The 12,248-nt window shown below is 41.4% G+C and overlaps 1 protein-coding gene across 1 annotated transcript in view; it reads left to right on the plus strand.

The window, feature by feature from the left end:
* The first annotated feature begins 6,008 nt into the window (after window positions 1-6,008).
* The window catches only part of adprs (ADP-ribosylserine hydrolase), an 80,775-nt gene continuing 74,535 nt past the window's right edge, over window positions 6,009-12,248 (plus strand). The window contains exon 1 of the mRNA XM_068006558.1: window positions 6,009-6,137. The gene's annotated coding sequence lies outside the window, so the exon portion shown is untranslated. The remainder of the gene's footprint in view (window positions 6,138-12,248) is intronic.

Here is a 12,248-nt window from a genome sequence, read left to right on the forward strand (position 1 = left end):
AGAAATACAGATTAAACTCTATTGGTGGCTTTTTAAAGGGGCAGTCTGTCTGTCAGTGCTCCTTTTAAAATATCAAACGGTTAGAATTATGAGTGCGTCTAATGTCCTTGTGTTTTACTGTTCTGTCTGTATTGATTTATGAATATTTTTGTTTAAACACTGAGAGCTGATGACATCATTGGAGAACTGGCTTGCAGAGGTTACTGAGTCTGACTGAGGGGGAGGAGCAGCTGAATTCGCACACACGCTTGAAATGACAGGATTGCTGAAGCACCTCTGGGTTAATGACTGTATCTCTACAGATGTTAACTCAATGCTGTTGGGCTCAGTAGTCAGTTGATACATAACTCACCAATTCAACAATAATATTTTAAAAAATCATCTGAAAACAAAAATGCCAAAAGTATGTTAAAGTTAGAGATTCTTTGCAACTGTTTAATTTTTGAAAGGGATCTGACTGGATAGATTCCCTCTTTTAAATACAATTACAATCTGATATGGTCCCAGTGGTTTCTATCTGAATGGATTTATATCATGAGTCTAAGAACTCTTGCATTATTGATTAATTTGGTTCAATGGTAGATGGAGATGGAAATAAAGCTGCTAAGGTCACATCTTGCTTTGGATTAAATATTTCCCATTCACTATGAAAGGATACTTCTACAGGAGAGCCCCTTCTTATTTTGTTGAGCCTTTACACATCAGAGATTGATCTGGGAATGATGTACAACATGGCCATAACAGTCTTTACACCCTCCCAATATGATTTTTGTTTTTTATCAATTTTTCTTCTAAGTTTTCCAACATAGGAACAGGAGTAGGCCATTCAGCCCCTCGAGCCTGTTCCACCATTCAATCAGATTATAGCTGATCTGTATAACTCCATCTACTTGCCTTGGTTCCGTAACCCTTAATACCCTTGCCGAACAAAAATCTATCAACCTCAGCTTTGAAATTTTCAATTGACCTAGTCTCAGCAGCTTTTTGGGCAGAAAGTTCCAGATTTCCACTAACATTTGTGTGAAGAAGTGCTTCCTGACATCGTCCCTGACTGGCCTAGCTCTAATTTTAAGATTTATACTTCCTTGTTCTAGACTCCCCACCAGAGGAAATAGTTTCTCTCTATCTACCCTATCAAATCCTTTAACCATCTTAAATCTTAAACAACTCAATTAGATCACCCCTTAATCTTCTATAGTCAAGGGAATACAAGCCCAGTCTATGCAACCTGTCCTCATAATTTAACTCTTTTAGCCCTGGTATTATCCTGGTGAATCTTTCACCACGATGGTAGAGCTAACGCTATTAGATGCGCTTTTATGGTTTATAGCCACAGATTGGGATTGTGACCCTATCCTCAGATTGGCCAGAGCCCTTTAAATCCAGGACTCTGAACCAGCCACATCTGGTGAGTGACAGGACTGAGTGCAATGGGTGAATTGAAATGGAAACATAGGCATTCCTTTCCGATCATTTTCAAGAACTACCAATCCACACCAAAAATATTGTCAAACTTAGAAAGAAATTCCCAAAACTCCATCGGGGCCCGACTGCAATATTAACTGCAGGCCTGTGCGGTGAAGCTGTTGTAACTTCCTCACCAGGCCAGCCTAGCGGGAAGAATAACCAGGGCCAGAAAAGACCCCAAAAAGGTCATTGGCTTGCCTTGTTTTTACTCCTCTGGGCCCACAAGGAAAGCTTAGGCCTGCCCTACCCCAGGATTCCCCCTCCCCTGACCGCAAGGCCCCCCCTGAACCCTCTCCCAACCACTTAACTGAGTGCCAGGAACCGGCCTCCTGCTGCCCAACATTCTGTTCTCGCCCGCCTGCCAGCAGCCGCCTCCTTCTGATTTTGTTGTGGGGTGACTGACTGGGCCTATGCAGATGGGGCTGGGAGTTAAAATCTCCCGGGCCTCACGCCGCCAAGATCCGAACGGCTTGCTGCCCGCACAACTCCCGCCCTGAGTTAAAATCTGAGCACTATTCAAAGAAGAGCAGGAGAGTTCTTCAAGTGCCCTGGCCAATGTTTGTCCTTTCAACCGATACCACCAAAACAGATTAACTGGTTATTCGTCTCATTGCTGTTTGTGAGACTTTGCTGTATGCAAAATGGTTGCTGCAAGAGTCTACATGTCAAAATAATCCATTGGTCGTGAAGTGCATTAGAGTATTAGGACATAAAAAATGCTATATAAATGTAAGTTCTTTCTTTACCACAATTGTATCAAAGGTTATTTGGGACACTATTTAAAACACATAACTACAGGAAAAAGAAAATCTGTTCTATTGGGGACAAAAAGTTATGAATAAGTGCAATGAATCTTTTTTAAAAAGGGAGTTAGGAATTACCATCTGATTTGTTTTAAATTCTTGCTATATATTAATGACTTGGACTTGGGTGTACAAGGCACAATTTCAAAATTTACAGATGACACAAAACTTGGATGGGTAGTAAACAGTAAGGAGGATAGTGATAGACTTCAAGAGGATATAGACAGGCTGGTGGCATGGGAGGACATGTGGCAGATGAAATTTAATGCAGAAAAATGCAAAGTGATACATTTCGGTAGGAAGAACGAGGAGAGGCAATATAAACTAGAGGGCACAGAAACAGAGAGATCTGGGGATATATGTGCACAAATCGTTGAAGGTGGTAGGGCAGGTTGAGAAAGTGGTTAAAAAAGCATACGGGATCCTGGGCTTTATAAATGGAGGCATAGAGTACAAAAGCAAGGGAGTCATGATGAACCTTTATAAAACACTGGTTCGGCCACAACTGAAGTATTGTGTCCAGTTCTGGGTACCGCACTTTAGGAAGGATGTGAAGGCCTTCGAGAGGGTGCAGAAGAGATTTACTAGAGTGATTCCAGCATACAGGAATGATTTACTCAGAAGAGATTTGCTAGAATCATTCCAGGGATGAGGGACTTTAGTCACGTGGATAGACTGGAGAAGCTGGGGTTGTTCTCCTTGGAACAGAGACAGTTGCGAGAAAATTTGATGAGGTATTCAAAATCATGAAGGGTCTAGACAGAGTAGATTTGGAGAAGCTGTTCCCATTGGCGGAAGGGTCAAGAACCAGAGGACATAGATTGAAGGTGATTGGCAAAAGAACCAAAGGTGACATGAGGAAAAACTTTTTTACACAGCGAGTGGTTAGGATCTGGAATGCGCTGCCTGAGGGGTTGGTGGAGGCAGATTCAACCGTGGCCTTCAAAAGGGAACTGGATAAGTACTTGAAAGGAAAAAATGTGCAGGGCTACAGTGATAGGGCGGGGGAGTGGGACTAGTTGGATTGTTCTTGCATTGAGCCGGAGCGGACTCGATGGGCCAAATGGCCTCCTTCCGTGCTGTAACCTTTCTGTGATTCTATGAAAAGTGCAAATCTTCAGGCTCTGACGCTGGGAAACCTCCTGATGTGGCTTTGCAACCTGTATACTGCTGATGTAATATTATTTTTTATCTCTCTTGGTGAGTAGGCACTTGAGAATGACAGCTCTGATTCTGGTTCTTGTCACCTTTGACTCTGTGCTTGCATTGTTTAGCAGTCACTTTGCCCAGTGTTTCTGACACAAGTTTCATTCCTGGGCTGATGGGTATATTTAGCTTTGAATAGCATCTTCATTACCTTATATAGCAGGGCCCAATTGAATTTCACACTCTCATTATTAATAGCCTGGGAGAACTTCATTCAACACTGCCAAAAATAGCAGGCAAATACTGAAGCAGAGAGAGTGAGTTTAACCCACTCACAGACTCAAGCCAATCTTTGCTTTGAACAGCCTCCTCCTGCGTGAAATTACCTGTGCTGCTTCTTGGTAGAATAAATGAAATTTCCGTTCTGAAGCGAACATTTCTTTGTGTGAACTACATTTGAAACTGCAGTGATTTGACTTTTAACAAAATTGTAGGGAATATGAGCATGAACCTGGAACTGAAATCAGACTTTGTCTGAATTTGATCAGTTCAATCAGGTTGTATCCCAACCCAATCTGAGGTCCCAAGAGGAAACCATTGTTCATTTTTTTGTGAGGAAACAGGCTTGTGGCGGGGTGGGGGTGTCAGCATGCCTGAAACCAATATGAGACTGAATCATGAAATTACAAAGACCTGATGTGAATGTGCAACGTCAGTTCCCCAACATCTTGAACATAGTTCTATAAAGGACCTGTTCTGTCTTATGTCAGGTCCCTTTTGTCGAATTAAAAATATAGAAGGCGAACACAGAAGCCGGAAAACACGATTCAGGTCCTAGATGCTGTAAAGGTGGCAGCAGCCAAGACGTGTCTGCATGATTCTATAAGAGAGATAGGGACAGAAACTGGCCCTTGACCAATTTCGGGTGCAATGTTGCACGCTCGTTTTATGCCTGTATTACGGGCATACTGGTAAGACTGGCTTTGGAGGCATTCCTGGTGGCCGTCTAAAGTAGGTGTTAGGCCCCTTGCATATGTAAATAAGGGGCTTAATGCCTGCTTTCGATCCCCTTACAAAAATTGTTTGGTGATCAGCGGAACAGGTGTTGGACCTGCTCTGCTTCCAATTCTTCACCGACTTCACAGCACTTGTGATTGGACCCCACCCATTGCTGCTCCACCCCTCCTTCCCCAGGACTTGCCTATGAGCAGCTGCCAGCGAGGCAAGTGGCCCGATATTCATGTCGTCAAAGGGGGTGGGCTGCTGACGCTCAGGATGTCCCAAAGTACTTTACAGTCATTGAAGTACTTTTGAATTGTAGTAACTGTTGTATTGTAGGAAACGCAGCAGCCAATTTGCGCACAGCAAGGTCCCATAAACAGCAATGAGATAAATGACCAGATAATCTGTTTTAATGATGTTGGTTGAGGGATAAATATAGGCCAGGACACTGGGTGAACTCCCCTGCTCTTCTTTGAAGTAGTGCCATTTTATCTTTTACATCCACCTGAGAGGGTAGATGGGCCTCGGTTTAATGTCTCATCTGAAAGATGGCACCTCTGACAGTGCAGCACTCCCTCAGTACTGCACTGGAGTGTCAGCCTAGATTTTGTGCTCAAGTCTCTGGAGTGGGACGAACCCATAACAATCTGACATAGAGGGGGAGCGTGACTGCTGAGCCATGGCTGGCTATATTTGCGTGTGTGCTGCTTCTCATAAGAACACATACTAATGCTTTAATAAACTGATGTCAACATTTTGCTATTGAATTGAATTGAATCCTCCAAAGTACCAGCTTATTTGTGTAATACTGCACGTGCATTGATACACTGTGGACCCAGCTTACCAATGCACTTGCAGTACGCAGATTGCAGAATTACACAAATAAACAGATCATATTCCTTTTTTCCCCTCTATAATAATCAGCCATAGCAATGAGTAGAAGTTAATCGCAGAAGAATTTGTAATGCAGTTCACATCAGCAGAGTTTGATAACTGTAGAGAATTCAGCAGTGACGGGGTTAATGGAATGATGGCCTGGAGAAGAGGATAAACAGGTTGACGCTGGCAGCTGGAGGAGATGCTCGTGCCCTTACTGGTGCATCGAGCTGGAGTTAGCAAAATTGCTTTTTGTCATTGGTTAAAAGTGAATGAAGATTTGTTGTTTTTTTTCCAATTATGCAACAGCCCAGAAACATTCTCCGGACAAAACTGAATAAGGTAATATCAGCTTCACAGAGGAGTTTAACTTTCCTTCTTCTTTTCTGTGTTTAACACTGTGACTGTGCACTGCAAGAGATCTGAAGTGGTTAAGTCTGGTGCAATTAAAGTTGCTTGTATAAATTCTGCCACTTGTGTGCAGACGGTAGCAGTGTAGGCGATTGTTTAACTTGGGATTCCTTTGAAACAAAAATGATTGTGGTCGTTGAACTCTGCAATTGCAGGTTGCAGTCCTGGCATCGCTGCTGTATCTGTTGCCGCCGGCCACACGACAACCAACGTAAGTTCAAAATGGGCAGAATGTCTTCATAAATGATTAGCTATGTATGGAAAAGAGAGCACAGTTGTGTTGGAGTGTGCTGTGGGCTGAAAGACAATGAAGGACTTAGATGTTCTAAACTGCCAGAGTGAGTGGGTTATGAATATTGATTGAAGCCCAAGATTGTGGACCAGCCTGGAACTCTCACCAAAACCACTGCTACCCCTCTGTAGAGTACAAAGGTAAGGTTACGACTGTAATCATAGATAGTGAAAGTGTTGTAACAGTTACTTCAGTGGTGGTGTCTGCAAACCATCTTACACGAGAACCTTTTGGTGATGGTGGTTGTTGTGTCACGTGACAAGATGAAGGGAGTAAAACAATAGTTAATTTGAAGGTTGTCAGGGTATGTTATGGCACATGGCAGGATGGGCCAGTGGCAGAGTACATTTACAGCTGTTGAGACACTGGGGAATTCGACAGTCACTATCCATTATATAAATGAACCCCTCCAAATACAGACTAACTGACTATTCATCTCATTGCTCTTTGTGTGATCATGGTGTGCATAAACAGCTGCTGTATTTGCCCCAGGCACTGCACTTCAAAATAATTTGTATGTGAAGTGCTTTGAGGTGTTTCTGATAGAAGTGATAAGGTGCTATATAAATGCAAGTCTCTTTTAATATAGAATTCCCACAATCACCATCCATTATATAGAAAGTCCAGACACTATTCACTATGCAGAAATTATACAGTCTTCAGAGTTATTGGAAGTCAAGGAGCTGAACCAAGTACATGAGTTGATTACAGACAATAATTTAGCTTCTTGTGAACGAGTAATTCTAAAATTTGGTCTCCAAGTTCTTCTAAGTGAAAGCTACTATGCAGGTATGATTGGGAAGAAGACATTACTGGGGAAGGATAAGAATTGCACAATTTGCCAAAAGTTTAATCAAGGTAAAAAGAACAGTATCAACAACCTACTGTATCCCATTTAAGTACCAGGTAGACTTTACATTAAAAACCTGCATAACTTGGGAACAGGATTTGTGCATAGCCCTAAAATGGAAAAATTGGAGACATACCAGAAGGTAGCGCCCAATACAACTTCAATGCCAGACTAACCCTGATATCACTGAAGAAACTTTAATTTCCTCCAATACACTTGCAATAAACAGGTGGTTCGCTGCATTCAAATAGTCACAAATAGATTTTGTGTGGCCTGAAAGGCTAGGGACACCCCACACCATGCCAGAGTTCATCTTACTTACTGCAAGACACAAGCTAGGCTGTAAAGCCCTGAGTACGGATATCAAGGAAAAATAGATGAGAGCAGTGTAAGTAAATCTACCATGAGAAGCAATGGAAGAGGAAAGAAAGTTGCTGAGTTTAACAAAGATTTATATTAGCATTGTGTCACAATCATATTTACCTTTGTGTATTGCAAAGTGTTTATTTTCTCCAAAAACCAATAAAAAATAAAATAGTGAGTTCAGTGAAGTTATTTCACTATAAATTATATAGAAATGTATGTCCTCCTATACACATTACAGAAATCACATCGCGACTTATATTGTGCATATTATAGGCATTGTTTAGACACTATAGGATATCATTTCTTGGATCCCCTATGCCCGGGCTCGAAACAGGAACAGTGTGCTGAACCTGTTGAACCCTGGGATCACCCTTATCTACGGTCCCAGGCCACTTAAATGGCCCTGGACTGGCCCCACTGCACGCCTGCCTCCCTGGAAGTGCCCAGTGCCAGCAGTAGGGCCTGAAAATTCAGAGGCAGCTGTAGGTCTCTCAGTTCTGTGCAACTGGGACCTTCTGGTCCCATTTGAAATGCAAATTTCTGATGGGGGAGGGGGGAATCTCAATTAAGTCCAACCTTAATATCTTCGGCCTCTGGTTATCAGGGCTTTGGGGACAGGCCCAGCGCCAGCTTTTTCTGGATGCCCCATGTGCTGCAAATGGAAACAGAGGCAGGTGGCTCCTATCTCATTTACATCGCTCTGTCTGGCTTGTGCCTTCTGCAGGAACAGGCCAGGCTCTGTTCCTACAGGAAAGCCCTGGGAATCTCAGGGCATCATTAAAGGGGCAGAGACCTAGAGATCTAGTTTTCTGGCTGGTATTTAGTCTTTCTGAGAGAATTATTACGTAGAATTACTTAGAATTCACAGCACAGAAACAGGCCATTTGGCCCAACTGCTCTATGCCGGCATTTATGCTCCACACGAGCCTCCTCCCACCCTACTACATCTCACCCTATCAGCATATCCTTCTGTTCCTTTCTCCCTCATGTACTTATCCAGCTTCCCGTTAAATGTATCTGTGCTATTCGCCTGAACTACTTCTTGTGGTAGCCATTCTAACCATTCTCTGGATAAAGATATTTCTCCTGAATTCCTTATTGGATTTATTAGTGACTATTTTATATTATGACTTCTGGTTTTAGATTTTCCCCACAAGTGGAAAAATCTTCTCTATGTCTACCCTATCAAACCCCTTCATAATTTTTAAGACCTCTATTAGGTCACCCCTCAGCCTTCTCTTTTCTAGAGAAAAGAGCCCCAGCCTGTTCAATCTTTCCTGATAAGTATATCCTCTCAGTATCATACTTGTAAATCTTTATTGCACCTTCTCCAGTGCCTCCAAATCCTCTTTGTAATATGAAGTGATAAGGTACTACCCAGGGAAGCATTGAGGAATCAAACATAACATGAGTACATAACTGCTCACTAGCGTACATTTGCAGGTTTTTATCATTAACATTGTCTCATTTTGCAACTCCTCTTGAGATTCAGAACCAGGCTATTGCCAATTACACAACAGAAACATGTTCAGGAAAAAGTTCCACATCGCAGTAGTGCTAGAAAATATTTCAAGCAATCTCTATTTGCTTCCCCAATTGGTAAATTCACTGCCCAGTGCAATGGTGAGCTGTATGGACCAGGCAGAGCTCTGGTTCAGTCCCTGCTCTGTACTGAATTAGCTCCTGTGAGCTGGGGTGGTATTACAGTCACCACGTTTGGTCATCAGAAAAAAACAAGCCAACTAACTCCTAATTATGATGCAGAGATTTCTGCTGCAAAGTGTGCATGTGTGCACTTTGGGTGAAGACATGATTGAACTTGTGATGTCCCCCCATGTTGAATACTCTGCTGTAACTCAATGTCTAGGCTTCCAGATGAAAAATGGCTCCTTGGATGAGGTACCAAAGCACAGCTGGAACCAGTGGAGCCATACTCCAGTGTTTAGTGCCTTCAAGACAGGACAGGAGACAATTGGAGAGACATAAAAATCTTTAATTAGTAGAGACCAGAAGTCGGACGCAATGCGGGAATTGGTCTTTTACTGTGAGCCTGAATTTCTCGTTGCTAAGTTAATGACAGATATCCAGGAAATATATACATTTGTTTAATTGTACGATAAACATACGCTCCCAGTTGGTCATGAATTATACAATTATTTACTAAACCATACACTAGATCATAATAATTAGATCAGGTGGGGCCCACCAGGAGCCAAACTGCTAATTAGTTGAGAGATAAATACTTGAAGTGTAAAGCTTTGAATGTGCTTAGCCAGTTTGATAAATCCTCTATTTGATTTATAGAAAGAAGATAATAAAAAGATGAAAATACCACATCCTGCCAAGTATTACCTCTTTAAAACTGCAGTGTGTTGTATTACATCATCAAGACAATGTTCCAGTCCTAATTAGGAATTGCATTTAATCATCAACAAATGAAAAAAAAATGTTTTTTGAAAAGAAAAAAGAAAAATCAAGACACATTGTCTTTGGAGCAAAAATTCACAAAATATAAATGTTTTGTGGGATGCTCTCTGTTCTCTCCACACCACCAGCTGTGCAATGCCCCTCAATCTCGCAAACAGTGCAGCAGAGGGTTTGAAGCTTTTACTTCTGGCATGACAGACAGCAGCATCAACGGTCTCCCATTTCTCCAGGTAAAGGATACCGTGGATGGCCAGTTTAAGGTTATGCTTTTATTTCAGATCTTTATCTTTCTGTTTGTCGCAACCATTCCAAACATCGTTAATCCTGTCAGTGTTCCAACGGTCTTTGCAGTATCTGCGGGAATTGGGTTTCTTACATTTCCCCGGTGCTGTCTGATACATTCAGATGAAGGATTTCATAAACTTATAGAACAACACAACCTTTCTTAATCCAAATTAACTGAACAAATGTAAATACATTGTCTTTATAAGTGTTTTGCAGTGGTTAGGCCCCTGCATCAACAAAGAGTTAATCCGTGAAGCACTCCAAAAATAGTTTTGCACCACAGCAGAAAAAAAAAGGTATGAAAACTGTTTTCATTAGTCAGAGATGAGACTCTCTACCTCTATGTGGCATAATAAGTCATATAGAATCTCATTGGGCCCTTTAAGTAGAAGCAAAAATCCTGCAGCCTTCATAATTGGCCCTGGAGGGTTCAACGAAACAACACTGAGCACAACTTGTACTTCATGAGCTTCTGCTGTCATTCTATAAAGGTTTATATGATTTCTGAATAGAATACCCTATAAATGCTTTCAACCATCATAAAACTCTGCACAAAATGTATTCACTATAGTATACAGGAAGGCTACAGGTGTGATGTGCTATTTATACAATAAATGCAACCAACTGTCTATCATACAACTGACAAACCCACATTATGACGGGTCCACAGGTTACATAAAATATTGTATCACATTGTTTACAGAACGAAAGCTGAGCAATGTAAGCACTTTAATTGTATAAAAGCAGCTTTTTGTAACTTCCAATGTAAATTGTAGCAGGATACTCACTGCTGAGGACATTATGCAGTGCCTGAAAGAGACAGTGATGTGGTCAGATTCGTGCTGTTGTTAACATTCATAGAATTATGGAATGATACATCACAGGAGGAGGCCATTCAGCCCATCATGCCATTGCCGGCTCTTTGAAAGAGCTATCCATTAGTCCCACTCCCCTGCTCTTTCACCATAGCCCTCCAAATTTTCCCCCTTCAAGTATTTATCCAATTCCCTTTTGAAAGTTATTATTGAATCTGTTTCCACCACACTTTCATGCAGTGCATTCCAGATCATAATAACTCACTGAGTAAATCAGTTTTTTTCTCATGTCACTTCTATTTTTTTTGCCAACTACCTTAAATATGTGTCCTCTGGTTACCAACCTTTCTGCCACTTGAAACAGTTTATCCTTATTTACTCAATCAAAATCTTTCATGATCTCCCCTTAACCTTCTCTGCTCTAAGGAGAACAACACCAGTTTCTCTAGTCTCTCCATGAAACTGAAGTCTTTCATCCCTGGTACCATTCTAGTAAATCTCCTCTGCACACTCTCCAAGGCCTTGACATCTTTCCTAAAGTGTAGTGCCCAGAATTGGCCACAATACTCCAGCTGGGGCCTAATCATTGTTTTATAAAGGTTTAGCATAACTTCCTTGCTTTTATACTCTATGCCTTTATTTATAAAGCCAAGAATCCCATATGCCTTTTAACATCCTTCTCAACTTGTCCTGCCACCTTCAAAGACTTGTGTACGTACACCCCCAGGTCTCTCTATTCCTGCACCTCCTTTAAAATTGTACCATTTAGTTTATATTGCTTTCCTCATTCTTCCTACCAAAATGAATCACTTCCCACTTCTCTGCATTAAACCATTTGTTGAGGTTTCTTAAGATCTGGTATCATGTCTGTCACAGTATAAACCTGAATGTGACTGTGAATCTACACTGCTATCTTCATGTACTCATTGACCCATCACTTATGCAGGGTGTTCATTAAATATTGGACACAAAGAACAAATACAATTCAATAGATAGGTAATGTTTCTCAAGATATCACAGTTCTAAATGAGATCTGTTGTCATTTGCCATTCATTTCAATAAGGAAAGTATGGGGTCAGATTTCTTTAGTGGAAATCTGTATATATTAAACTGATTGGTGTAATACATTACTCACTCCAATTGTTTTTTCCCCTATTTCACTGGTGATTGAGTCATGCTACAATCCTGTTTATAGGAGTGGTTTGACACTGTTGTGTGAAGTTAAAGGACATCACATAATTAGTGAAAGTACCCATCTATATAACGAGTGGAATGACATGTTCATGTAGGTTGTTGAATGGGGTGAATGTAACATTTGTCTGATCTCCAACAGGTTACTTTAAGGTATGTCTTAGTGCTTTCTGGTACCTTGTTGCTATGTTTGTGTTTGATTCTTGTGTTAGCATTCCCTGGTGTCTTAGTGCTGTGTTTGCATCTGATCCCCAACAACCTAGCACAGGACATGCCTCTGTGCTGTCTGATATCCCACTGTTGTGCTTACTTCTGAT

Source organism: Heptranchias perlo, chromosome 26, assembly GCF_035084215.1.
Source record: "Heptranchias perlo isolate sHepPer1 chromosome 26, sHepPer1.hap1, whole genome shotgun sequence".
NCBI classification, from domain to species: domain Eukaryota; kingdom Metazoa; phylum Chordata; class Chondrichthyes; order Hexanchiformes; family Hexanchidae; genus Heptranchias; species Heptranchias perlo.